We start from the raw sequence: 27,151 nt of genomic DNA, 5'->3' as shown, positions 1-27,151 counted from the left end.
CTGGGGCTTACCTGCTCGTTGTGTTGTCCTCTCCTCTCTTCGGTGGATGTGGACAAATATAAGAGAAATAAGTTTGGTTGGGAAGTTAACCGAAGTTAACTATAACCCTTTTATTCAAGTTTTCTTTTATTGGTACAATACAGAAAAAATGAAAAGAAAGAAAAAATAATAAAATTCCCTTTTCGGGGCTTCCATTTCAGTGAGGGCTAAAAAGCAGAATATAAGAAATAAGTATAAAGTAAAAGTTTTCTCACAAGGAGTGCTTTCCGCTTTTGTGGTCTAAGTCTTCTCCAATAATAATTAAATCTCCCTTGGCAAAAGGGCAAAATCTATCCCAGCAAAGGGGTGAAGTTCTGTAAAAATCTAAGTCTCTCCGTAGAAAAATCTGTAGAATCTCCGGACAATCCGCCTCTCTTCAAAATATCACCAGTATATATACATAACTTAAAAACCATCCCATCTGGTACCTTCCCACTAGCAGAAAAAACACTCAAAACCAACCCACTCAGTAATTTTCCATCGACAGAAAACAACTCAGAACCAACCCACTTAGTATTTTTCCATCAGCAGAAAAGCATATGTGAGCATCCTGCAAGGTGGTCCCTCCTTCTGGGTTGCATCAGAGCTGAAGGAAAGAAGACACTTTTCCCTGCCCCATTATCTATCTATTCTTACAGTTTTTACACAAAGGCTGCTTGTTAATATTTTCTGAGTTTGCTGGGAAATTCTGCTCTGCTTTGGAGAGAGCAGATAAGAGGTAACTCCCTTCTTAGACTCCCAGACCTGCTTCAAGGCCTCTCGCCACTTCTTTAGCAGTGTAAAAACTCTGCCACTTATTTGTACCTTATTTGTGAATGCACTCTCTGTAAGTTGCAGAATAATAACAACTAAGCTGTAGCTCTATTAATCAAAACCAAAACCTAATGAACATCACTAAATCTAAGGATAATAATGTAAATAGGCAAGCAAACAGGAATATATGAAATGTGAATAGGTAATGCATAACACATAGAAAAACATAACTGAGTATTGATCAGGCAGTCCATAAACTCAGTCTTTTGATTAAAAACATCATCTCACATCATGCGTGTCATAACAGTCATAGATTCAAACTTTAATAAACTTCTCTCCCTTCTTCACACACTGAGAGCAAAAGTGGTGGTTGGTTTCCAGGCAGGTGTGAGTTATCTGTCGAGATAAGGGCCTCTGCTCCCTGACCATTTCCTTAGCAATGCTCTCTGGCCTAGAGCAGTGTTCACGCCACCATTGAAGAGTGCGGCCTTCACAAAAGGAACTGCAGAATAGCAGAGCGGAGGTGGCGAAAAAAACAAAAAAAACAAAACAAACTAACAATAAATTATCAAATTCTACATGAACACTTATGTATTTACAACGAAGCTGTTAGAATATCAAGACAGGCCCACTTCTCCAAACTCATAACTGACAATAAAAACAAACCACGTGTTCTCTTCTCCACAATCAACCGCCTAATTAACCCTGTTTTTAACAATCCTGCTGATACACCCACTGATGCCAGGTGTGAGGAGTTTGCAGCCCACTTCACAGATAAAATAGAGAAAATCAGATCTGACCTGTGTCAACATCACATTGTAGATTTTAAACGGTCTGGGGCTTTGTCTATTTGTGAGGAAACACTGGAGAGTTTTGCCCTGGTTGATGCTGCAATGCTTAGGGATGTTGTTTCACAGTTAAGGTCTGCAACTTGTTTTTTAGATCCCATCCCTACTGCCTTTTTTAAAACTGTCTATGGCTCTTGTGAGGAATCTCAGTTTTGAGCCGCATATTAAAAATATAACCAAGACTGCTTTTTATCATCTAAAGAACATCTCCCGCATCAGGCCGTTTCTCTCTCAAGCCAGTGCAGAGACACTGATTCATGCTTTTATCACATCAAGATTAGATTACTGCAATGCTCTTCTTTCTGGTCTTCCAAAGAAGTACCTGAACCAGCTGCAGCTTGTACAGAACGCAGCTGCACGTCTGTTGGCAAAGACCAGAAAGAGGGCCCACATTACACCAATTTTAAAGTCTCCACACTGGCTCCCCGTCAGCTTCAGAATTGATTTTAAGATTCTTTTATTGGTTTTTAAGTCTCTTAATGGTCTTAGCCCACCTTATTTATCTGATTTGCTTTTATCTTATGAGCCCACTAGACCCCTCAGGTCCTCTGGTACTGGCCTTTTAACTGTTCCCAGAGTAAAAACAAAAACCCACTGCGAGTCCTCCTTTTATTTCTATGGCCCTCTTATGTGGAACAGCCTGCCTGAGGATGTGAGGGGAGCACCTAGTGTGGATATTTTTAAAAACAGACTCAAGACCAACCTTTTTAGTTTAGCATTTTAATCATTACTTTTATTATTACTATTGTATTTATTCATTTCTTTTTTCTTAACACACAGGCTGTATTCAGCTTCTATTTATTTATCATTTATGTATTTGTCTTATCATTCTGATTCTCTTATTTCATGGGTTATCTTATTTTATGGGTCTTAGCAATATTACTATTACTTATATACCCAGGGTTGGTTTTAAGATTGTTTTAGATTTGGTTTGACAGTGTTTTATTTCAGTGTTTCCCCACACCACAAGACCCCAGAATTTATGACAGCGTTTCCTTGGTCCTTTTAACTTGCTTTTACCCTCTGTGATGTGTGTGTGTTTGATGGGAAGGGGTGGGGGGTGGGCTTGCTACTATTGGGTTGGGGTTCTGGGGGATTTTACTCTCTGTAAAGCACCTTGAGTTGCTATTTTTATGTATGAAAAGTGCTATATAAATAAAGTTTGATTTGATTTAATGGGTGAATCTCTGAACCATTGATAAAACCACCACCTCCCACGAAGTATGCAGCCTTTCCCTCTTCACCAGCTTTCTTAATCTTTGGCCACAGCTTCTGTCGGTTATCCCTTTCTTCTTTGTTAAGTCCTGGGAGAAGCGTAGGCCTTTATATTAGAGAAGCCGCTATTCTTAGCAGCTTTCCAGATGTCCTCCTTCAGAGATGAACCTGATGATAATGCCGTGAGACCTCGAGTTGTCCTGGCGGGTTCTCCCCATCCGATGGGTAAGATCAATGTCATCGGACAACTTTTCATTACTGGATGGAAAGTTTTTTTGGCAGATACAAACCACCTCCTCACACACATTTTCCTTTTCCCCCTCCGGAGCGCCGTATAGCCTCAAATTCCACCGACGACCATAGCTTTCCAGGTCTGCCACGAGCCATTAACTTCAAAGCAGATTCCTCACTTTTTTCCACATGTTTTTCAGTGTGAGCAACCTTTTTATTTATGAGTTTAGTTTCAGAGCGGACGGTGTCCACCATTTTCTCCAATGCATCACTCCTGGTGTTCATCAAGTTGGCCAACGTGCAAACAGCATCATCAGTTTAAAGCGTGAGAAAAAAAGGGTATCTTGGCAAGTTGAGGCTTACTTGGGGTCATCGGTAGTGGAGGGAACTCCTCTTCCATCACTGCTTGCAGATTGCCATCAATCTTGCTGTTGTAGTCGTGCTCTTTAGCAAACAGACTGAGGCATTTTGCTCGGTACTGGTTCAGACATTACACCAAAATAGAAAACCAAACAACTGCTCTGTCACTTTCCACAGGAAAAGTATATCTGCTGCATTAAAACAATGTTGATAGTTGGGTGCTGAAAGATCAATAAAAACCACCCTGGTACACCGCCATCTTGCCCCAGCAGCAGGACCCTGGCTTACATGCGTGGAGGGTGTGATGTTGGTGAAGAAAGCGCATATATTGCATCATACAGATAAAAAACCAGCTCACACTACCTGGGTAGATGAACAGTTACATGAACACTTTCAAGATCACACACTGAAAGACTAATACACATGCAGGGACTGAGGAAAAACCTGCATGTTAGGCTGGTTTGAGTCTCTAAAGTCTCTAGGAGTGAGTGTGAGTCTGATTGAATATTTTTCTCTTTGTGTTGGTTCTGTGATGGACCAGGAACATCTCCAGACCTCCTGCCACTCTGTATTTAAATAATCCGTTATCACGAGAAAACAGTGTTAAAAAAAACATGAGCGTGACCGCTCTCAGCTTCCGTAGGATCATTCTGTGTATTTTATTTCTCTTGATAGAAACAACAGACTTACAGATATACATGTGTTCATACGTAGAATGTGACTCAGCAACAATAAAGCGTGGCATAAGGAGAAGTGTGTTGGACTGGTGCTGTATACCTCATCTGTTCTGACTGGACCATCTGTGGAGGCTGCACATATATAAATCAGTGTCTAATACTCATCTCTGAGGTCACAGGTTGGTCCTTCTGAACTGAGATTATTTTACCAACACCTCTTTTACCAGTTAAACACGTGTAAAATGAAACAGTCAACAAACAGTAAGAACACTATGAAACAGGTAAAACACTGTGGAGTTACACCTGATTTTCTCTACAGGTGTTCTTTGAGTCGACGTTCAACATGAGTGCTGATTCAGTCTTTTCACGTCTTACATTTTCTCTGTAACTTTCTCTCCAGGCTGAGTGCGTGTGGTCTCTCAGAGACAAGCTGTGGACCTCTGTCCTCAGTCCTCAGCACCCAGTCCTCCAGTCTGACAGAACTGGACCTGAGTAACAACGACCTGCAGGACTCAGGACTGAAGAAGCTGTGTGGTGGACTGAAGAGTCCAGACTGCAAACTGGAAACTCTCAGGTCAGGATTCATCAAACTAAAAGTTTAAAAGAGTTTTTATTCATGAGTAACAAACTTCTGGAAGCTGTTTGTATGAATATCAGATGTTTGTGTGTCTCTGATTTAGATCTCTTACACCACAACTTTTTTCTTCATAGTCCATGTGTGTACAGGTTGCTGCTAAACCAGAAGAAGATGCAACAGTGCACATGACAGTTAAAGCTAAACCCATCTTCGGTCTCATCGAAGGTGCTTCGGGCCAAAGAAAATTTTATATAATAATATATTTATATTTATCCCACTGAGCATGTTGTAATCACTAGAGTCAGCAGAGTAGTGCTCATACCCCCACCACTCAAACTCAAACTCAAAAACACACAACACAAGCCAAAATTAAAAACTGAAACAAGTTGAGGGCCGGACTGGTTCAGTGTTTATTAAAACTTTTCAAAATGACCTTATTGCAAACATTGAACCTCGAACTAACAAAGCCTATTAGTTATTGCCTACAAAACAACAAAAATCCATCCATCCATTTTCTTCCGCTTATCCGGAGTCGGGTCGCGGGGGCAGCTGCCTAAGCAGGGAAACCCAGACTTCCCTCTCTCCGGCCACATTCACCAGCTCATCCGAAGGGATCCCGAGGCTTTCCCAGGCCAGCCGAGAGATGTAGTCTGTCCAACGTGTCCTGGGTCTGCCCCGGGGCCTCCTTCCGGTGGGACGTGCCCTGAACACCTCACCAGGGAGGCGTCCAGGAGGCATCCTAACCAGATGCCTGAGCCACTTCATCTAGCTCCTCTTGATGTGGAGGAGAAGCAGCTCGACTCTGAGCCCCTCCCGGATCACCGAGCTTCTCAGCCTATCTCTAAGGGAGAGCCCGGCCACCCTGCGGAGGAAACTCATTTCGTCGGCCATTTTTATTCGAGATCTTGTTCTTTCGGTCATTACCCACAGCTCATGACCATAGGTGAGGGTAGGAACGTAGATCGACCGGTAAATCGAGAGCTTTGCATTTTGGCTCAGCTCTCTCTTCACCACGACAGACCGATGCAGAGTCCGCATCACTGCAGACGCCGCACCGATCCGCCTGTCGATCTCCCGCTCCATCCTTCCCTCACTCATGAACAAGACCCCGAGATATGTAAACTCCTCCACTTGGGGCAGGACCCCATCGCAGACCCTGAGAGAGCACTCCACCCTTTTCCGGCTGAGGACCATGGTCTCGGATTTGGAGGTGCTGATCATTCAAAATCATTCAATTAAAAAAATGTCTGTTCAAATCTGTTGCATTTATTTGTTATGGCTCTATATTTATTTTTTAAGGGAAAACATTTTTTACAGGAATGTGAATAAAGCATTTCATGCCCTGCCTCCCTCCAAGTCACAGAGCGTTCCACTCCACCCCTTTTGGCCATATTTGTAGTTTCATCATCATCATCATCATCATCTTTATTTGTCAGACTCAAGGTCCATAAAAGGAAACATCAAACAAACACAACAACAACAACAGTTATAAAAGACACTTTTGAATACCAATATGCCAAGATTCTTGCAATGCTTTTATGGACACCTCTTTGACTCAATTTATATAAAAGCTTAAAGTGGTTGACCCTGTCAAATGCCTTAGATGCATCAATGAACCCCATTAACACGGAGGAGTTTTATCTTAAATACATCTGTGCTGCCTTCTTCAGACCTAAATACACAGATCTGTTCCCAACTTGGATTTAAAACCAAATTGGTTATGCGTTGTCTTTATACAGTGACACAGGCAATCAAGCAATATCTTCTCAAAGACTTTAGACTTGCTAAGGCTATTGGCCTGTAGTTATCCAGGCTCCCAACTTTGCCAGCCTTGTCCTTTATGACAGGCACAAGAGTAACAGAAAGTAAGGAGTCAGGTAACAGTCCATGGGTCATGAACCCAGAGAAACGCAAAGCAAGCAGTACAGCAGTCTTTGGGCTTGCATACTTTAGATGTTCTGCTGTGATATTGTCCGAGCTATTTGCTTTATCGTCAGGCAATTGTGATATTGCTTGATGCACTTCACAAGGAGTGATAAACACTGCATCCCTGTTAGCAATACTTCTCACTTTGTAGGGCTGACTTTTAACACAATTAAATAAGGCAGAATAGTGTTGCCTCCACAGGTCAGCTATATTGTCAGCCCCGGAGACTCCCTCTATGGCATTGAGCAGTAATGTATTAACCCTGTTAAGAGCCCTCACCTCATTCCAGAAGCCCATAACATTATTAGACAGCAGTTTTTCAGCCATAGAGTCCGCTCTCATTATCTGTTCACACTTAGCAATGTAGCAAATGGCATATTTATACCTTGCACTGGTGAGCTTTTTATCCTCCAGGACAGGTCCATCTCTGGGTCTACCTGCTTGCACCCATGCCTTATACGCTTGTTTAGCTTCTGCATGATGTACCGCCACATGCTTGTTCCAGCCTGGCTTGTTGTTTTTAGCCTTTAGGCATGTAAGGTATGATCTGCCGCTTTTATATATGGCATCAACAATACCTTCATACATCACACAAAGTTCCTTACTGTGGGAAATATCATTACAATTAACATCTGAGCACATAATGGCCTGTCTGGGTAAATGTATATTGCTTAGAGCAATGCCTGTTTTCATACAGTATGACAAAAGATCATCCTTTGAAAGTTTGGACCATTCCAACTTGAGCTTACAGCCATCATTTGCTCTGTGTATCAACTCAGGAAGACTATTTGTATCCAGCAGCATAACAAACGGTACATGATCTGACATGGAATACTCATACAGACTTTCCTTAGATTTCAGAACAGCATGTGCATCAGCAGAGCTAATTCAATGGTCAAGCCATGACGTTGTATGCCATGCTTCACTTATGAAGGTATAACTGTCATCTGGTAGCAATAACTGACTGGACAGAATAAAATGGTTATCTTCACAGAACTGTAACATATGCTTAGCAAACACAGACTGGCTATCTGAAATGTCAGCATTCATGTCACCTAGCACACAAATAGATGTAAAATGATGCTCATGAATAAAAGAATTAATGAAAGCAAGTCTATTCAGATATAAATCTTCATTCTGTAAACTCTCATATGGTGTGTAAACGTTCAAAATGACCAACTCCTTGTTTTCCAACTTTAAATGTACAGCTATGCACCACTCAACTCCAGTCCTGACAACATTTATCACTGAGTCCAACTTTTTGCGCCATAGGATAGCCACGCCCCCTGCTATCCGTCCTTTCACAATGCCCATAGTCAAATCCACTGTGGACTCCCCAGCTCCATGGAAACAGCCACTAGCAGAGTTCAACTGTCCCAAATCCTGTTTGGACAGAAATGTTTCTTGAAGACAAAGTATATCACATTTTTGCAGCAAGTTATCCACAACCAGACGCCGTGCTCTGTCCGCTGCAGTATTTCCAACACGCAGTCCGCGACAGTTATAAGAGATGACCCGCATGGTTTAATGAGATAGCGCAGCCACTACTCCAGCGGACCCGGTTGCAGAATGTGCCACAGTGGTGACAGCAGGTGCTTTATGCATCATCTTCCTTGGCTCATAATATTGCCGCACTAGTAATCCCTCGAGCCACAACTCCAGGTTATACACCTCAGAAACATCCTCACACTCAACACTGACTTTAAAAGAGCTACATCTGGTATTCCCAGTGACAACACGTTCATACTGCACATCACAGCCAAGCCTCAGCATCAAGGTCAGGAAGAAATTTGGTAGCAAATACATTAACAAGCTTTGTCCGAACTGCTCTTATATGACTTTGAGTACCGGTGCCATAAATTGGCTCCGGCCTCTTGCGCTCAGATTTGTTAGGGCACTGCTTTGTCTGAGCGGAGTGGCTCTCATCCCTCATACGCCGGCCTTGTTTCACTACCAAGCTCCATTTAGGGGAATTAATGAGAGCGAGAGTACCTTCTGTGTTCTTATTCACTGCGGCAACCTCAACACTCCCGGTGCAGCCTTCCTGGGTCGCGTTGCCAGTGGAAAGCTCAAAGCCCGTAGTTACCTGGGAGCCGGATGGCACAGCCTGCTCTCCGGGAGTCTCCCCAGCCTCAGCAGTAACATGTACACCCATGCTGGAGATCCTCGTTGCAGACATGTCCACGCCGAGCTGTATCCCTCCATGGGACACCATATGTCGTTCCATTACACTGACTCTGGGAACTATGGTGGAAGCGACAGTACGCAGGTCCTCGCCGACATCAGCTTGGAGTTTAACTGCTTGTCTAAGAGCACAGATCTTACTATGCAAACGCTCCATCTTACTAAGAAGATTAGAGACGTCCATGCTGTTGAATGTCACCGGTGGCAACTCATCCAGGAAGTGGGAGACAAAATGCGATATGTTTTCACCACACTCGTTTAAAACTTTTAAGCAGCTTTTTTTAGTTTGATAGCAGCGATACGATTATCTACCGGCAGAGAAACGTTTTATTGGTAAGTTTACTAGAGATGTCAACAACGGAAAATGTGTCCGTCCAGCCCTACATGTTCGAGTCCTCCTCTCTCCTTTTCTGTTCGTCCCTCACTGATAAGTTCCCCATACACTTCCATGTATTTTTCATCATCCCATGCAGTCTCTACCAGCTGTTGTCGCCCCACCCCCAACACTACTTTTTCCACACTACCACAATATGAATAAGATAAACAAGGCCTCGACATTAAGGAGTTAGCTAGCACGAGCATCAAGAACGTCACTGAATGCATTTGGATCATGTGTTCCCCTACACAAAATGGCCAAAACAAAGCCAAATCATTTCATTCAAAGCACACAGTACAGTTATATCCTCATGTAGCTAGGAAGCTAAAAGTTACCACACAGCACAGTTATATCCTCATGTAGGAAGCTTAAAGTTAGCACACAGTAAGGCAAGGCAAGGCAGTTTATTTGTATAGCACATTTCATGTACAGGACAATTCAAAGTGCTTTACATAAAACAAAGACATTACAGATATTTAGAATAGTAAAAGGCATCAACACATAATCACAATAAAATAATAAATTACATTAAAATGATTAAGAGCAAGATAAGTAAGATTTCATGCTAAGGCGCATGAGAAAATAAATGTTTTTAACCTGGATTTAAAAATGTCTACATTTGGTGAAAGTTTAATCAGTTTGTTCCATTTGTTTGCCGCATAACAGCTAAATGCTGCTTCTCCATGTTTAGTCTGGACTCTGGTCTGGACTAGTTGACCAGAGTCTTTGCATCTAAGAGCTCTGCTAGGTTTATATTCTCTGAACATACCATAGATGTATTCTGGGCCTAAATCATTTTGGGATTTGTAAACAATCAGAATGGTTTTAAAATCTATTCTGTGACTGACTGGAAGCCAGTGTAAAGATTTCAAAACTGGTGTTCAGATCTCTTAGTTCTGGTTAAAACTCTAGCAGCAGCGTTCTGGATGAGCTGCAGATGTTTAATGCTCTTTTTAGGAAGTCCTGTTAAAAGACCATTACAGTAATCCAGCCTATTGGAGATGAATGCATGGACGAGTTTCTCCTGGTCTTTCTGGGAGACTAAACTTTTAATTCTGTTGATGTTTCTGAGCTGGTAAAAAGCTGTCTAAGTGAAGCTTTGATGTGGCTGCTGAAAGTCAGGTCTGAGTCTATCAACACTCCCAGGTTACGAACTTGGTTGGTGATTTTAAGAGCCCGAGTCTCCAGGTGTTTGCCAATGCTGACCCTCTTCTCTTTGCTACCAAACAGAATAATCTTAGTTTTGTCTTCATTTAATTGTAGGAAATTCTCCCTCATCCAGGTGTTTATTTGCTCCAGACTCTGACACATTAAGTCTATTGGACTGCAGTCATCTGGTGACAGAGACACATAAAGTTGTGCATCATCTGCATAACTTTGATAACTAATGCTATAGTTCTGTAATATTTGACCCAAAGGGAGCATACACAAGTTGAACAGAAGAGGTCCAAGGACTGATCCCTGGGGGACTCCTGGGGGACTTATTTGTAGCTTACTGCTTTGCTGTGTCTGTCGTTTCCATAGAGAGAAGGAACTGACCCCTCATTCAGACGCAGTCTTTCTACAAATCCATCCTAATACTGGCGGAGGTTGCTGAAGCACTAGTCCTTGAAGTGCTTCGTGCAAACAAAAAGGACTTTCCCCACTGATGTTGGTACATTTTCTGAAAAATTAAATACAACCAGGCACTTCGAAGAGGCTCTGATGGGGGGGGGGGGGGGGGGGGGGGGGGGGGGGGGGGATGTAAGGAATTGTGTGGGTTGATGCACCCAACAACTGAACGTTTTGACTTGTCTATTGGTAACTTTGGCATAACTAAATGTGGACTACAGAATGGACTACTGTCTTGCAAGACTTCTACCTACATACCCACCATATGTCTATCAGCCTTTGCAGCTCTCTTGGGACTATCCCTGGGAACATCTCCCTCTGTTTCTCTAGTCACCTTTGGTGCACATATGACCCTGAGACAAATGCAAACAGTTTATGCAGAAGAGAAAAGAAATGGTCGGCTTCAGGGAAGCTTTTTACAGTGTCAACTAACACTAAGTTCAAGTAATGTGCATTGCAGTGAAAGTAGAAAGCTAATGGAGCCTCTGCTTTATTGCTACCTGCACACCAGTGTTTTTACCACTCATTTCTGAGGCACCATCATAAGCTTGCCCTACCAGGTGGTTTTTGTAATCCAGGCCATACTTTTGCAGTACTTTTTTTAATTTTAATTTTTTGTGCAAGTGCTGCTGCATCAAGACGCTCAGCAGCTTCAAATGTTAGGAAACGTTCACATACCTTTCCTTTGTAATATTACGTAATTACAGAGGATATTTCTTATATTCCTTCTTGCTTATGTCTTTAGTTTCATCAACTAAAATACTGAAAGCATCAGTATGGGAAACCTCACTTCTTACTGAGATGCAGATCATTTCTGCCAAGCAGTTGATTATTTCATTCTGAGTTCCATGACCAAGGTAGGTCGCATTTCGTGGGCTTGTCATTTTCCTTTTCACACCATTATCGTGTTTAGCTAAAAGTTCCATAATGGACAGGAAATTACCTTTGTTCTCACCTTCTGTTTGATTGTGGCCTCGCTGTGCATCATTTAGTGTTGCTGTAAGAAGGAGGGTTTCACCAATAGTTTTATATATTCCCTGTTTTCCTTCATATTCTGCATTTATGGTCTCTGAAAGAGAGCTGTTGCTTGCAGTTGCCTTCTCTTATTCTGCCCAGGCTAACATAGTATTAAGATGTGGGTCAGATCTAGAATGGCTTGAAACTTCATCTTTGTACATGGCCTTCTTCCAGTTACTGAACCATCTACAGAAGTAAACACAGAACCCCCTGAAGAAGGACGACTGAAATGCCGACAGCATAGCAGTAGGCAGAGTCTTTGGCCTGAGAATATTCAGCCAGTTGTGTAAGAATACCACTGTTTATTAAAACTCCGTCTTCTGTCTTCCTGAAGAGTCCTGGGGAAAACCTTCAGTTGTGTCACAATACAGGAGAGATGATGGACCCAAGGAGCAGACAAAGAACTATCTAAACGCAAAAAAAGAAAGTGTATTTTAACCCCGCTGGCAGGTACGGCGAAACAAAAAAATGGACGTCTTCACTGCGCGGTAAATTCTGCCTGGAAGGAGAGTCTGAATTTATGAAAGTAGCGCACAAGTCACTGGAGTTGGAATCTGGAAATAACGAACCAGTTTTGCAGGATCCAGGGCTCAGGGGCGCTGGCAGGTAAAAATCCAGTAGTCTCCGTACTGGGTATGGTGGTAGGAAGGGCAGCAGAAAGGCAGGTGGAATCTGGGGGATACTGCTGAAGATCAGGCAGGCAAGGTAGACAAAGGGCAGGCAGAAGCTTTCCTGGAGCAGTCTCAGGCTGAGTAGAGCAGACGATCTGACAATGAACTGCTGCAGCTTGATATACCCAGCCACTTGATTAGCAGATAAGACAGGTGTGGTAGAGAGAGGATCCAAACAGGCCCCTACACCTCCTGCAGCTGAAAGCAATTAATCTGAATAGACTCTGTCCCAAAACAATTACCAGTCCAACCAACCACCCCATGACAAGTTGTGGCTGTTTTGGTCCCTCTGCGCTTGACTAAGAAAGATCTATAATACAAAAAAAAATAATTAAACTGGATTTTAAAAACATAAAAGAACAACAATATTAATAGAATTAGAGACAAACTAAGTGTCCTTCATTGTAATTACATTGTAATAATGGCCTTTAGAATTTTCTATTCAGACTATTCTGAACTTCAACTACTGATCAAGGTGAATCATAAAGGTTTTATATAATAACATGAAACGTCTTCACTCAGTCTAAACATGTTTTAACCACAGATTTATTAAAATAATTTAACCTGTAGCCATCCATTCCTCATATTGTGGACAGATAAATTTACCTGTTGGTCCAGGTGCAGGTGGAGTGGCTGGCCTAGCTCTAACTCAGTGCTCTCTGTGGCTGATCTTGCTCCCTGAAGCTCACTGCAATGCAAATAATCTGTTTCCTGTTCATGTTTGGGCCTTGTAGAGATGTGGCCATGTTCTGAGTCTGAGTCTCGGTCATGCTGTCTTGCTGCCCCTCCCTCAGCTGCATGGTCCTCCTCCTCCTCACTGCTGTAGGGAAGCTGTAACTGCAGTCCCTCTGCTGTCCACTGACTCTGTTCTGAGCTTACTTTCTTAGAAAATATGATGAAATGTGTGGTACGGCGAACTTTCTCTTCATTGTCTGCAAATTGACATGGAAGCAAACTTCACTGACAGCAATCAGCTTTCACCCTGACTAACGCTGCTCACAGACGATGCTAACTTCTGTTAACATCACTCTCAGCTGTTTGAAAACCATCCTGGAAAGCCATGAAAACATTAAGGCAGGTTTTCTGACAGTTTGGCATAAAAATGCAAATGACCCATCAGTTCAGCTCATCTGACTGAGCAGAAATCGCGTTGGCGACTCGACATACAGTCGACTGTGAAGCCACTAGCAGTTAGTTTATGTTTTATATTTCATATTAATTACACACTGCTCAAATGCATCTCTTGTATGACTAAATCTAGAGGGAAAATTAACTTAAAAACCAAGATAAAGTGTATGAAACTGTACTTAAAATGCAGTTTTTTCCTGTTAATCTTTTTACAAGTGAAGTTGTAATGTTGTTTAAACCCGTGTTGTAGCATGGACTTATTAGCATCCAGCTTCTTCTCCCAAAATACCGTGAGATTGAACGTGTAATGTTAAACTTGGAAATGACTGTAGCTAAATTAAACATCAAGTATCATTGTAACCTGTATATTAGTAAAGCCTACCTCTTTGTAAACTGTGTTCTTTCCGTGTATTCCACCTATCATAACAGTGTTCATTTCTATGTCGTGTTGATGAAGTAGTTTAAACCGACAGATGGTGCTATGCTGTTTAAACAAGGTATGCCAAACCAACTGAACACCGGCACAATGAAACTTCCAGCATTATCGTACTTAGCGGTTAGCTGGCTGGTCTGTTAGCTTCCAGGCTAACAAGCTGCTGCTGCTGCCTGAGTCTGCGAAGGTAGAAGAAGATTGAGGCAACGGAGAAGCCGGAAGAAAATTAGAGTCAGAATGTGTGAAGAGACGGAGTGAACGACAGAAAAGATGAACGTTTATTAAATCATGCTTCTTTCAATTCAGCTAAACCTACGACTGCACTGCTCCTTCATCTGCTCCTCCGCCTGCTCCTCCATCTTCTTTTTCATCTGCTCCTCCACCTGCTCCTCCGCCTGCTTCTCCATCTTTTTCATCTGCGTTAGACTCCTTATATTTCATACAATACAGGAATGCTGTTACGACCCAGTTCAGGGGTATGAGAGGCGTAACAAAAGAAGAGAACTGCAGACAGATGTTCATGACGTAAGCAAACAGATCTTATTGGAACAAGTGGAAATGGAGAACAAACAAATGGTGGTAAATGAAAAGTGTTGGGGTTAGTGAAGCTGCTCAAAGCAAAAACAGAAAATAACCTCTATGGTCTAACTTAAAATCAGCCAGTTGAAAGCAAAAACCAGAAATAACCAAACGGGATGACGGAAACTGGCCTACTAATCTAAGTTAATGAAGAGTGAAGCAGTTTCAGTAGCTATGCTGATATAAAACTCTACATACAATTACAATTACAAAACTAACCTAGCCCAGCACATTCTAACTTTAACAACTAACTAATTAACAACTTTAACTAATACAATTGAAAGAGAAGACAAAAGGGCTTTACGTATTACCAAACACCAAACAAAGATAAAAAAAAACAAGACTGTCAGTCAGCAAAACGAAGAACACAAAAGCCAAACAGTTTTAACGCTGTTGGAAACAAATACTAATCTTGCTTCTCAAAACCACCAACTAAGCACATGGTCACACTCAAGTTCACAAGCCAAGGGCAGCCTGTCTGTGCAAACAGTTGCTACTGACTGAGCGGTCGCAGCAGCCTTTTACTTCCTGGTGGAAGGCAGCAGGAGCAGGGATTGGACCAGCAGTTATCCAATCAGGCGGGTGAAGGCGAAGGTGTGACAGTACCAGCCGACTCCAAACAGGCAGCAGAGGGCAGGCGTTTACCTGCAGGATGAGCCCCAGGTGGAGGCAATGAGTGGCAGCTTTCACACATGCATAGAAAAAAAAGAATTACTGCCAAGCATGAAACAAGGGCTTATAACACTAATCCCAACACATGGTAAGGACAAAGACTACTGGACACCCTGAGACCAATCACACTATTAAACACAGAGTAGAAACTCTTATCAGGAAACTTGCAGCAAGACTTCAGACCGGTATAAATCAGATCATCAGTGAAACACAATCTGGCTTCCTTGGTGGAAGAATAATTTACAATAACATCAGGTTGGTCCTGGACTTCACTGCCTACAGTGACATGTTTACAGGAAGTGGCTACCTTCTATTCCTGGACTTCTAGAAAGCTTTGATTCAGCTGAATCATTTTAGAAACGCTCACAGAATTTGGCTTTAGAAATAAATGTATTGATCTAATTGATATGCTACACAATGACATCAACAGCTGTGTAGCTTTGGAGCCCGGTACATATCGGAGGTTTCCAGTCAGGAGGGGATCAGACAAGGATGCAACACCTCACCCTCGCTGGTTATAATGGTCGCTGAGCTGCTGGCTATCAGTCTTACAAACAATGGGGTTGAAGGTATTAACATTTTGGACAGAAACATTTTGATAAGCTAATTTGCAGATGACACAACATTGTTTTTAGAAGATGAGAGAGAAATTCCCATTGTACTTTAATTTATGAACCAGTTTTCTAAGACACCAGCTGTAAAATGAAACATTGATAAATGTGAGATATTTGCTCTATATGACCTCAGTCAGTTTGTAATATCACAGTTCAAACTGGAGTAAAATATTTGGGTATCACCATCACAAAAACACAAAAAATAAGAGAAAAAGAGAGCATGTAAAAAATATAGAAAAAATTTAATCTATTCTTAATTCATGGCTTCAAAGGGACACAACTATATGTGGAAGAGTGCTCCTAACTAAGATGGAAAGTTTATCAGGTTATTTATCCTGCATTCTCACTGGAAATGTCTGACTAGATAATCCAACAGATTAACAGCATTCATTTCAGCTTTTTTTGGAAAAATAAATGCCACAATATAAGGAAAGCAGATACAGTGACAACCAGCGAGGACGGTGGTGTAAACCAGGGGCGGTTCTAGGATCAGAGGTTTAGGGGGGCTGAGCACCCAGACAGCTGCCCAGCCAGGCTAGAGAAATTTCACCATTTTATATATTTTAACACAATTTCATTCCCACATTTGTGACAGAAAAGTAAAACACTTTTTGGTAAATTCTGTGACTAAACCATCAAATCTGATGAAGGTGATTTAAATGCTGAGCCGCAGCAGAAGAGGAATGGATGGAATCATAAAAGAAACTTATTGTAACTCTAATTTCTGGAGGAAGACGACTCATTCTGATACAGCAGCTCCTCAACACACACATAAACAGTATGGATGTTTCCGGAGTAAACCAGCTCCCTATAGCGAGAACCAGAAATACCAAGAATGGACCTTGGGTTCATTTTTTGTACTTTAATTTGAAATACAACACACACCATGTAAACACATTAACAGAAATGTACTTTTTCAGTCTATTTATTATATAATACATTGATAAAAATACACAAAAAAAGTGCTTGAAATCTACAAAATAATAATATTAATAATTGTAATAAATACTACTACTAATAATAATAATACTGCTACTACTGCTATTACTACTACTACTACTACTACTACTAATAATAATAATAATAATAATAATAATAATCATAACACAGTTATAAAAGAGAGGCAACCCTGCTGATGGTACCATGTCTGCATGTATGTTATCTTTGTGTGGATACTGCAGATTATTCCTTGTAAGTCGCCTCATTGGTAAATCTGTGGATTACTTTCTGGTGTTCAACTCGCTTCTTACTGGCTTCTTCCTGACCTTCCTCTCTCTCCTCTCCTCCTTTTTCATCTCTCGCTCTTTGGACTGACGATCATACACAAATAGATTTTATTTAACTAGGTGAAAACATTATATGAACATGAAAAATACTATTAAGAATACTAATAAATAAAGTCCTCGCTGCTCCTCTCTCTTTGTACCGTCAACCAAAAGGCAAATAACCGAACGATGTGTTTTATATCTAATAAGAGATAAAAACTCTGATACACTGATCTGACTTAGGCAAGGCAAATTTATTTGTATAGCACATTTCATGTACAAGACAATTCGAAATTCTTTACATAAAACATTTCAGCAGGGTGCAGAAAGCAATACAAGTGCATTAAAAAAAGATTAGAAGAAATGCAACTAATGAAATAAAATCAGAACAAAGATGCTAAAATAAAATAGATCAAATGCAAGAAATAAAATTCCAGTGTGGGGAAAGACAATATTAAAACATGATTCCAGCTTAAAAGAACCAGATGTAAGTTTTGAGTTCTAAATAAAAACTAGTGAAATGCAGCAGAGGACAGGTGGGTCTTTAACCTGGATCTAAATAAACTGAGTGTTTCAGCTGATCTGAGGCTTTCTGGGAGTTTGTTCCAGACATGTGGAGCATAGAGGCTGAATGCAGCTTCTCCATGTCTGGTTCTGACTCTGGGAACTGATAAGAAACTGGATCCAGATGACTTAAGGGTTCTGGTAGGTTCATACTGGGTCAAGAGGTCCCTGATGTATGTTGGTCCTAAACCATTCAGAGCTTTATAGACCAGCAACAGAACTTTAAAGTCTATCCTTTGACGAACAGGCAGCCAGTGTAAAGAAATCAGAGCTGGACTGATGTGGTCCACTTTCTTGGTCTGACTGATGTTTTAGGTAGAACCTGTAAAAACACTGTTACAATAATCAAGCTGACTAAAGATGAAGGTATGGACTAGTTTTTCCAGGTCCTGCTGAGACATCAGATCTTTTGCCCTTGATATGTTCTTAAGGTGATAGTAGGCTAATTTTGTAATTCCCATAATGTGTTTCTCAAAGTTAAGGTCTGTGTCCATAAATACACCCAGATTTCTGCCTGGTTGGTGGTTTTTAGGTGTATAGACTGAAGCTCTGTGGTGACACTTAATTGTTTCTCTTTGGCTCCAAAGACAATCACCTCAGTTTTGTTTTTGTTTAACTGAAGAAAGTTTAGACACATCCAGTCATTAATCTCCTCAATGCATTTACCAAGAGCCTGTACGGGGCCTCGGTCTCCTGGTGACATTGCAATATATATCTGTGTGCCATCTGCGTAGCTATGGTAACTAATGTTGTTTTTCTTTATAATCTGTGCCAGTGGGAGCATGTAGATGTTAAACAGAAGAGGCCCCAGGATGGAACCTTGGAGAACTCCACATGTAATAATTGTCTGCTCAGATGTAAAGTTACCAACTGACACAAAGTATTTTCTGTTCTCTAAATAGGATTTAAACCAGAGTAGTGCAGTACCAGAGAGGCTCATTCAGTTCTCCAGTGGTTTAAGCAATACTTACAACAACTTATTACTTATTCTTGATAGACAGATTACTTGATCTCACACTTATACCTGAACCTGGCTCTATTTTACAAAAATAACATGTCCATGATGAGTCTGTGTGTCTGTACACACAAATACACACACAAAAGTTATAATGTTAATGCGCATCCAGTCAGTTAGCTGGTCAGTAGCATCTTGGCTTTAATGACCAACTCAGCCTTACCAAACCAGCTACTGGTGGCTCATTTTGCTCTTTCCGCCCTCTAAAGGAGGACGAAGTCTCTAAATATGTAGTCAGCTCTAAACCACAACCTGTCCTATTGATCCTGTTCCCTCTGACATCCTGCAGAGCATTTGTGAGACAGAAATGGAAACAACAGAACTTATATTTCTACTGCAAACAAGCGTATGAATCTCGGACGTCACTCAAAGTGGCTTCACTCAGAAAATATCCCAGCGCCCCTCTGAATATGTGCCGAGTCACTGCTGGAAAATTAAAGGAGAAGAACTTGGAATTTCTTGGGAATAACTTGATCTGCTGGCCAAACATTTTATTCATAGATGTAAATCTGCCAGAACTAAACCCACTTTAATGGTTGGAAGCATGAAGGGAAAATCTTCTCAGAATGTCTTTGTAGAAAATGAAAAGAAGCCAAAGACTTCTTTCCTGGATGGACTTGTTCATGTTACTAGGCTGAGACCCACCTGCTGTTTGTTCTTAATCCCCTTTCTGTTCTCCTTTATGTTATTCCTCTGAGTTCAAGAGCCGCCTTAACACATAGAACACGGATAACATGGATATAGTGTTTGTAGACATGTTGTAAAGCAATAAAGCTTTATTAAAAGCAGCTTGTTTTCTGGTTCCAGACAGTAAAGCATGTCGGAAAGAAGGCGAGAACGATGTTCTGTGCAGAACAACTCATGAAATGAACATAGAAGGAAGAACATCGTTACTTAGTTTGAACCAAAGAAAAAAATGATGCACTTTTGTCCATCTTTATATTTTAGGAGGAAAATTCCACATCCATAAAAGTACATTTCACAATCCAACAGCAGCATTTAAGCTGTTTCTGATTGAAGCTGATTTTTACTTTAAGTCTCTAAAACTGATTTCTAATCAGAAATGCAGATCAATAATTAATATTCATTCACAGCTTTTCAGCCAATAAACTGTCACAAATACTATTATTATATATAGAATATTATGAAGTCTGTCACGCCAGTTTTTCTTTCATTTCTATTTCTATTTGTTTACTTTCTATACTTTATTTTATTTTCTACTTTATTTTTCCTCTTCATTCCGTTTCTTTCTTCATGTGCATCTTGTACAAACTGGACTGGATTTACTTTCACTGTCTGTTTATTGTTTGTCAGGTTTGAATAAAGCATAAAAACAATGAAGACACAAAGCCAATAATGTGAGACAGGTCCAGTTTCTCTGAACATCTGATGACGTTCAGCTTTAGTTTCACAGCAGTTCTCTCAGAGTTTCTGTCATACGTGTTGTTTTCTGCAGCCTGTCAGGATGTCTGATCACAGAGGAAGGCTGTGCTTCTCTGGCCTCAGCTCTGACCTCCAACCCCTCCCATCTGAGAGAGCTGGACCTGAGATACAACCATCCAGGAGACTCAGGAGTGAAGCTGCTGATGGCTGCACTGAAGGATCCACACAGACTCAGGTATGGAGAGGCTGCTGCAGCCACACAATGTCTGATAGAGGAGGAAGATCTGCAGACATTTTCTCTGTCCTTCACTCAGTCCTGCTTCATGCTGGATATGAGTGTTATATGAACCATCACACATGTAGGAGCCTTTTTCCTTTGCTCACAGCAGATATGTGAGTAGGAGAGTCTCCAAGGAGAACATCTGCAGGAACAACAGTGATAACTGTCTGTTGCTCAGAGTTTCTTCAGTCTGGAAACATCTCTGCAGGTTAAAGGGACATTCTGTCATAGAAACATCTTTTCTGTCCTCTGACCCTGGATCAGACACAGAGATGCTCCAGGAAATGTTAGCTTAGCTTAGCACAGATATTTATAAAAGCGTGTGAACAGTCATGTTCTTGTAAAGTTCTCTTTAGAAATCAGTCCATGTGGAAATGTGCACGTGTTGATCAGACCTGTATTCCTACCTCTGTATAGATACATTTAAACACATGATGGATGAAAAGCTTCCCATGAATGATGATGCTCAGTGATTCTCCCACTTACTGGAGGCTCCTGATGCTGAATCACAGCAACAGACCCACAACATGAATTTAGATGAGACACATATAGAGCAGGAAGTATTCTGGTCCCTGAAGACTCGTTCCCTCTAGATTCTTTCATTCATGTCGTCTTCTGTTGGTGCCGGTGCTCCGTGCAACGTCACGCATGAGTGTCGTTGCAGTTTTTATCAGTTTCCTTCAATTAGCTGCACACAGCTGATCACAATGATGGAGACAGTCAGTGGAGCCCCTCCCCCTGATCTGATCTGAAAAGAGGAGTTAGACAGGAAAACACAAGTTCTTTACTTCTTCATGCTCCTGAAGTCTGGCTTAGTGTTTGATGATCTGGACTCATAATGAGGACATGAATGAAAATGACTGAGAGAGTCACTGGATTTCTGTCCAGACTTTGTCACTTTACACTCAATATTCACTCAGCAGTCACATGACTTAAATGTAGGTTGTTTTACCAGAAAATGCAGCGTCATGCTAAAGATTTCAGACCTGCCGGTGGACTGGATTCCTGTGGGACTGGATCAGGAGTCTTCCTGTATCACTGCTGCTGATCAGTGGTGTAAATAGATTATAAGGACCTACTGGAGCCACTAGGAGGCGGAGTAGAGCCCTACTGTCCCGTAGGAATGGACTGATAACCACTGATAATGCTGCTTCAGTCATGTGATAACGGCTGGATCGGGTGCTGGAGGAGGTGATGGAGATGGCAGTGTGTGTGTGTGTGTGTGTTGTGATGAAGATGATGATGTTACATCAGGTTTCCTGGTTAACGTGAAAGGACTCAGTATGTGCACAGCTGATGTTGAGGAAAGATGAGACAGACTTTCCTGAATCCTGTCACATCCTGTATTTCAGCAGCTGCAGCTCCATGTCTGACCACCAGAGGCAGTCTAACCTCTCCTCTTCACTCAGGACTTTAGAGCTTTGATGATCCCATGCTGCTGATTCAGTAATTACTAATTCAATCATCCATCAGATGATCAATCAGCTTCAATAACAGTGTAGATGTTGGAGTCAGTAGAAGCTGGTGATGTGGCTGCACTTCAAACTGGAAATGAATCAGCAGACTGGATCAGATGTGGAAGAAGTGTGGTGAGTTGATGCTGCTGATCCCTCTGATTTGTTCCTGCTTTAGAAAGAAATGTGTTTGTGTCCACACAGCAGCAGGATCTGCAGGAATAATGTGAGGGAACAAATCCTCAGTGTGATGATGAAGCAGCTGTTAGTGGTCAGTAGGAAACAAGCTGTCACAGCTCCAAACACACACATCATGGCCTCAAACAGAGTCTCTGACAGTCATTTAGCTTCATGTGCAGGAAAAGAAGCCACTTTAACATTTCCCAGCTGAGTCACAACAAAGAATCTGAGCCAATCTGCTCTGCAGAGGAGATTATTGTCAGAAGCTGATCAATAAGACGTCAGGGCAGAGAGAAGATGCAGCTCTTGGTTAGATCAGGAGTTTCTGCAGAGTTCTTCATCTGTGAAGAGATGAAAAGGAGAAGATGGTTGAAAGAAGAAACTGGGACTTCCACAAAGCAGTTTTCTTGGTGTGGGTGTGGACCAATCAGCTTCCTGATTCTGCTCCTTCTAGTCTGGAGATGCTCCAATCAGGTGGACGTGTCCAGATGTTGGACTGTTCCTTTCTCAGTGTAGAACAAAGTGTGTATGAGAGCCATGTACTGTCCATGTTAGCATGCTCTGACCCCCTCCTCCTTTCAGGGTGGAGCCTGCTGGAGAACCATGGTTGAGACCAGGAGGTGTGAGGAAGTGTAAGTGTGTTTTTCATTGGATTCATCACATTCAACCATCTTCACACTGTCCCATCACTCATTCATCAGTCAGCATCAAAGTGTCAATAGATCAATAACTGCAGCTGGATTGTGTTTGTTCTCTCCATCAGATTCCTGTCCACTCACCATCCACATGGACACAGTGCACAGAAAACTCAAACTGTCTGACAACAACAGGAAGGTGACATATGTGAAGGAGCTTCAGTCATATCCTGATCATCCAGACAGATTTGACTTTCCTCAGCTTCTGTGTCAAAATGTTCTGACTGGTCGCTGCTACTGGGAGGTCGAGTGGAGAGGAGACGTTTTTATATCAGTGAGTTACAGAGAAATAAGAAGGAGAGGAAACATCGAAGACTGTTTGTTTGGAAGGAATGATCAGTCCTGGAGTCTGAGCTGCTCTGATGATGAAGGTTACTCTGTTTCTCACAATAACAGAGAAACACGCATCTCCTCCTCTTCCTCCTCCTCCTCTGTCTCTAACAGAGTAGCAGTGTATGTGGACTGTCCTGCTGGCTCTCTGTCCTTCTACAGAGTCTCCTCTGACTCACTGATCCACCTCCACACCTTCATCACCACATTCACTCATCCTCTCTATGCTGGATTTGGATTCTGGTCCTGGTCTGGTTCGTGTGTGTCTCTGTGTTGAGTGTAAAGAGTGTGATGGTAGCAGAGAAACTCTGACTGGTGAACAGATAGTTCAGTCTGTACATGTCTGTCTCTTTCACTCAGAAACATCTTTTCAGATTCATGGATTCAATCAGTTTGTGTGTGAAACTCTTCTAAATGATTCCTTGGAAACTTCTTCCTCTTCCAGTCCTTTAAAGATGGAAGCTGTGCTTCTTCCAGGATCTACATGTTGTTTCCAGTCAAAGCTTCACACTGAATATCAGGATGTTGTGTTCACTTCATGTCAGCTGCAGTTAGTTCCACTTCATGATGCTGGAAATGAAAATCCTCCCAGTGTTTCACTCTTAGTTTGTTTGCTTCATTCTGTCTTTATTTGGACTTTCTGACATTTTCACATGTTGAATTAAAGATTCATTTTCACATCACAAATTTCATGTTTTGCTTCTTTTTCACCACAAATGTTTGACTTTCTACTTGAAATGTAGAATTTAAAGAATTTTCTTTAAAACTTTCACATATAAATTTTATGTTTATTTTCATTCAGATTATTTTAGACTTTTTGTGAAAATATTTGATGTTTAATGAAAAATGAATATGATGTAATTTCTTTTTTATTTCGATTCATGTGGTTTTTTATATTTTATCTCAAATTTCATTTAATTTTTTATCCTTTGTTTTTATTTTATTTTATTCTAGTAACTCATTGGAATTTTATTTTAGAAGTTTTAATGTTTTTCATCATGTTTATTTTTTTTTTGTTTCTTTTAATAAATCATTAAAAAATTCTCTTTGTCACTCATCTTGAATCTTTTTCTTGATGATGATGATGAGGGGGATGGTGGTGATGATGGTGATGATGATGAAGAATAAGATAAATGAACCAGGCTGTTTAGTTTTTATAATAAAGAACAAATATAAAGCTGTTCTAACTTTATCAAATGCAGAACATCATGAAGAACATGTAGAACATGAAATCAGATGTAAAATATAAGAAGAATAAAAATAAATGAAGCACCATAATGAGAACATGCTAGAACAATTATTGTAAAATATTAGAGGAAAATAGAAGCAACATAAAAGAGATTAGGAAAATATTAAATGGTATTATTAACTATGGGTCTAAGGAAACATCATTTTCTGATTATTTTACTGAAAATGGTAAAAAACGAGCAACATAAACACAAGCAGCAGCTTTAATGAGTTCTTTGTTACCGTTGGACCAAAGCTGCAGAGAAATGAATGGAAGTGGTGCCTGAAGATGATGATGAAGAAACAATAGCAGGAAACGTTAGCTCCATGTTTACATGAAAAGTCCAAGGAAATGAGATAATAAATATAGTAAATGCAGAAATAAGACACCAGCAGACTGGAATGAAAGTGACATGGTAATACTCACAAAGGTTATGTCAGGACCTGGTTTAGGACCCAAGGAGGAGAGCACACAATTGGAATTAGCGAGTGTTTATTTACAAAGCGATTGTGAGAAGTCAGGTGAGTTCCAGTGTGACTTGAGGCGAGGAGCAGACAGGCAGAGGAGGCAGAGAGCGGGCAGACAGGATTCCATGGGTTTGTTGTATAATCCAGGGCAGGATGCTTGGGAGAGAATAATATGCAGGTAAGAACACAGATAGATAGTTCTAGACTTAGATTTGTGCAGAGCCGGTTACCACTATTAGTTGTACGATCCAGCAAAGACTAGAGAAGATCCTGGAATCTTTATGCTGTCATCTGATGAGCCCGATTCACCTCAGCTGCGCAGCCTTGATTAGTGGAGCCGCCTCTCATCCGAATAAGGAAAGAGGCTGAAGAAGCACCAACGAGTGTAAACCCATGACAGGTTATTCTGGGAATTTCTAAACCGTTAACACACATCTGCAGTTTATCCTTTTATACAGGAACATTTCCAGTAAAATGAAAATAGAAAAAGTTTTACCGTCGTTCAGGAGACAAACACCAGTTTACAAACTACAGCCCGTTTCATGGCTTTCACAGTTTTTTAAAATCCTGGAAAAGTCCTTTATAAAAAGACTGGATAACTTTATTGACAAACTAAAATGTGATCAGACTGTCAGTTCGGATTTAGAAGCAACAGATCAGCATCTCTGGTGATGACGCATTTAATAGAGGAAATAACTAACTGTATAGATCAGAAACTCTCTGCAGTAGGTTATTTCTTGACCTCAGAAAGCCTTCCACACTGTTGATCATGGTGTTAGATGAATAAATTGGAGCGGTGTGGGATACGAGGGCTTGTGCTGACATGGATTCAGAGCTGTTTAACTAAAAGGCAGCAGTATGTGATGATTGGTGAACACAATCACATTGTTTGGACCTTGTTTGTGGAGTCCCCCAGGGCTCCGTGTTGGGGCCAAAGCTCTTTATTCTCTACATTAATGATATGTGGAAAGCCTCAGATACGTGAAACTAATCCTGTTTGCAGATGATAGCAGTATTTTATGTCCCGGAGAAGACTTGCAGCAGGTTCTGGAACAATCCCACAGGAAATGAAGGAAGTAAAAAGATGGTTTGACAGAAATAAATTAGCAGTGAATTGAAATAAAACAAAGATGATGTTGTTTGGAAGCTGTGGTACAGATGCTGGGAGACAAGTGAAAATAGAGGTTGTAATAAGTGAAAGGGTTTATGATTATAAATTTCTTGGTGTGATTATCAACCACAGAAAATGCTGGAAGTCACGTATTAAGTTTATTCAGACAAAAATATCAAGAAATACTGCAGTTCTGACCAAATCTAATGTTTCTCAGATCAAAAATCACTTTATATTCTGTAGGAGAGAGTGGGGTCATTTGTGCCAAGGGGCAAATAGTACCCCCCTGTTATCTAGAAAACCATGGAAGAAATTGGTCATGTGACCACATTTTTCAAGAGGCATCCATTTCACTCATCCTCCAAAGGGAGACACATGGCTTGAGAGGGAAGCACATTTAATTTCAACGAACAAGTTTTTACCCTCCAGAGTAAAATTTTTACAATGAAGGTTTTTTGATTTCTGTGTTTGAACAATTATAGACAACTCTGAAAATAGTTCACACATGTTTTAGTACTTTAGTAAGCGACATCATGAGTCTATACAGTTAGCATGATGCTAGCTCAAAACATCTGGGGGATGCTTTTTTTTCAAAATGGTGGGCTTGGGGTGATTTGTACCAAAGGGCCTGGGTTACCCCATCTTCTGATTATTTACTATGTATTACTTCATTTGAATTTTATTGTTAATTGTACATTGTATTCTTACCTTTGATCACTAAAACTATGCAGCGTTCTTAATTTTAGACCAAAATCCATCATAGTGTGGCAAGCTTGGGGGAGTACGTAAATAATATTTTAAAATTGCGACAACGCCACCCTGGGACTTTCACCCGGGGAATAATAACAGGACTCCAACAAGGCAACCAGGTCCGTTATACTAACGAGGCGGGAGACAAGCGTCCAATCAATTAAACAATCTTTATTTAAAATCAACAAAACAAAACCCACGATTCAAAAATAAAAGATGGCTGAGGCTTACCAGGAGATAGGTGGGCTATATGAGGTGAGGGGATCCAAACAAAGGCCACCCCAGGCACACGTGCAAGACAAACACACTTCACACCGCACTTCAGTCCCACAGCACAGGCAAACGTGATCAGCATGCAGATGAGGGGAGGATTAGACTAGACCGGGGACCCGCACCGCAGGGGCACCACCACTCCAAGCTCTCAGACCACTAAAATAAAAAGAAATACAAGTGTTAGAAACAGTGGAGTTAAACACAATAAAAAGGGACAACAGATACGCCAAGTGGTTCCTGGGAGC

At 41.1% G+C, this 27,151-nt stretch overlaps 1 protein-coding gene and 2 long non-coding RNA genes across 3 annotated transcripts in view; 2 read left to right on the top strand and 1 right to left on the bottom strand.

The window, feature by feature from the left end:
* Positions 1-27,151, top strand: part of LOC121653834 (NACHT, LRR and PYD domains-containing protein 4C-like) — a 101,171-nt gene that overhangs the window by 23,240 nt on the left and 50,780 nt on the right. The window lies entirely within an intron of this gene.
* On the bottom strand, positions 7,007-26,949 carry LOC121655738. Its single transcript, XR_006013285.1, has 3 exons — positions 26,865-26,949; positions 10,393-10,395; positions 7,007-7,017 (listed from the first exon to the last, which is right to left on the bottom strand). It is a non-coding gene; the product is annotated as an uncharacterized LOC121655738 (long non-coding RNA).
* Positions 20,364-22,906, top strand: LOC121655829. Its single transcript, XR_006013316.1, has 3 exons — positions 20,364-20,373; positions 22,635-22,684; positions 22,816-22,906. It is a non-coding gene; the product is annotated as an uncharacterized LOC121655829 (long non-coding RNA).

This window comes from Melanotaenia boesemani, chromosome 2, assembly GCF_017639745.1.
Source record: "Melanotaenia boesemani isolate fMelBoe1 chromosome 2, fMelBoe1.pri, whole genome shotgun sequence".
Taxonomy (NCBI): Eukaryota; Metazoa; Chordata; class Actinopteri; order Atheriniformes; family Melanotaeniidae; genus Melanotaenia; species Melanotaenia boesemani.
Note: the sequence above shows the minus strand (reverse complement) of the source record. Positions and strands in the feature narration are given on the sequence as shown.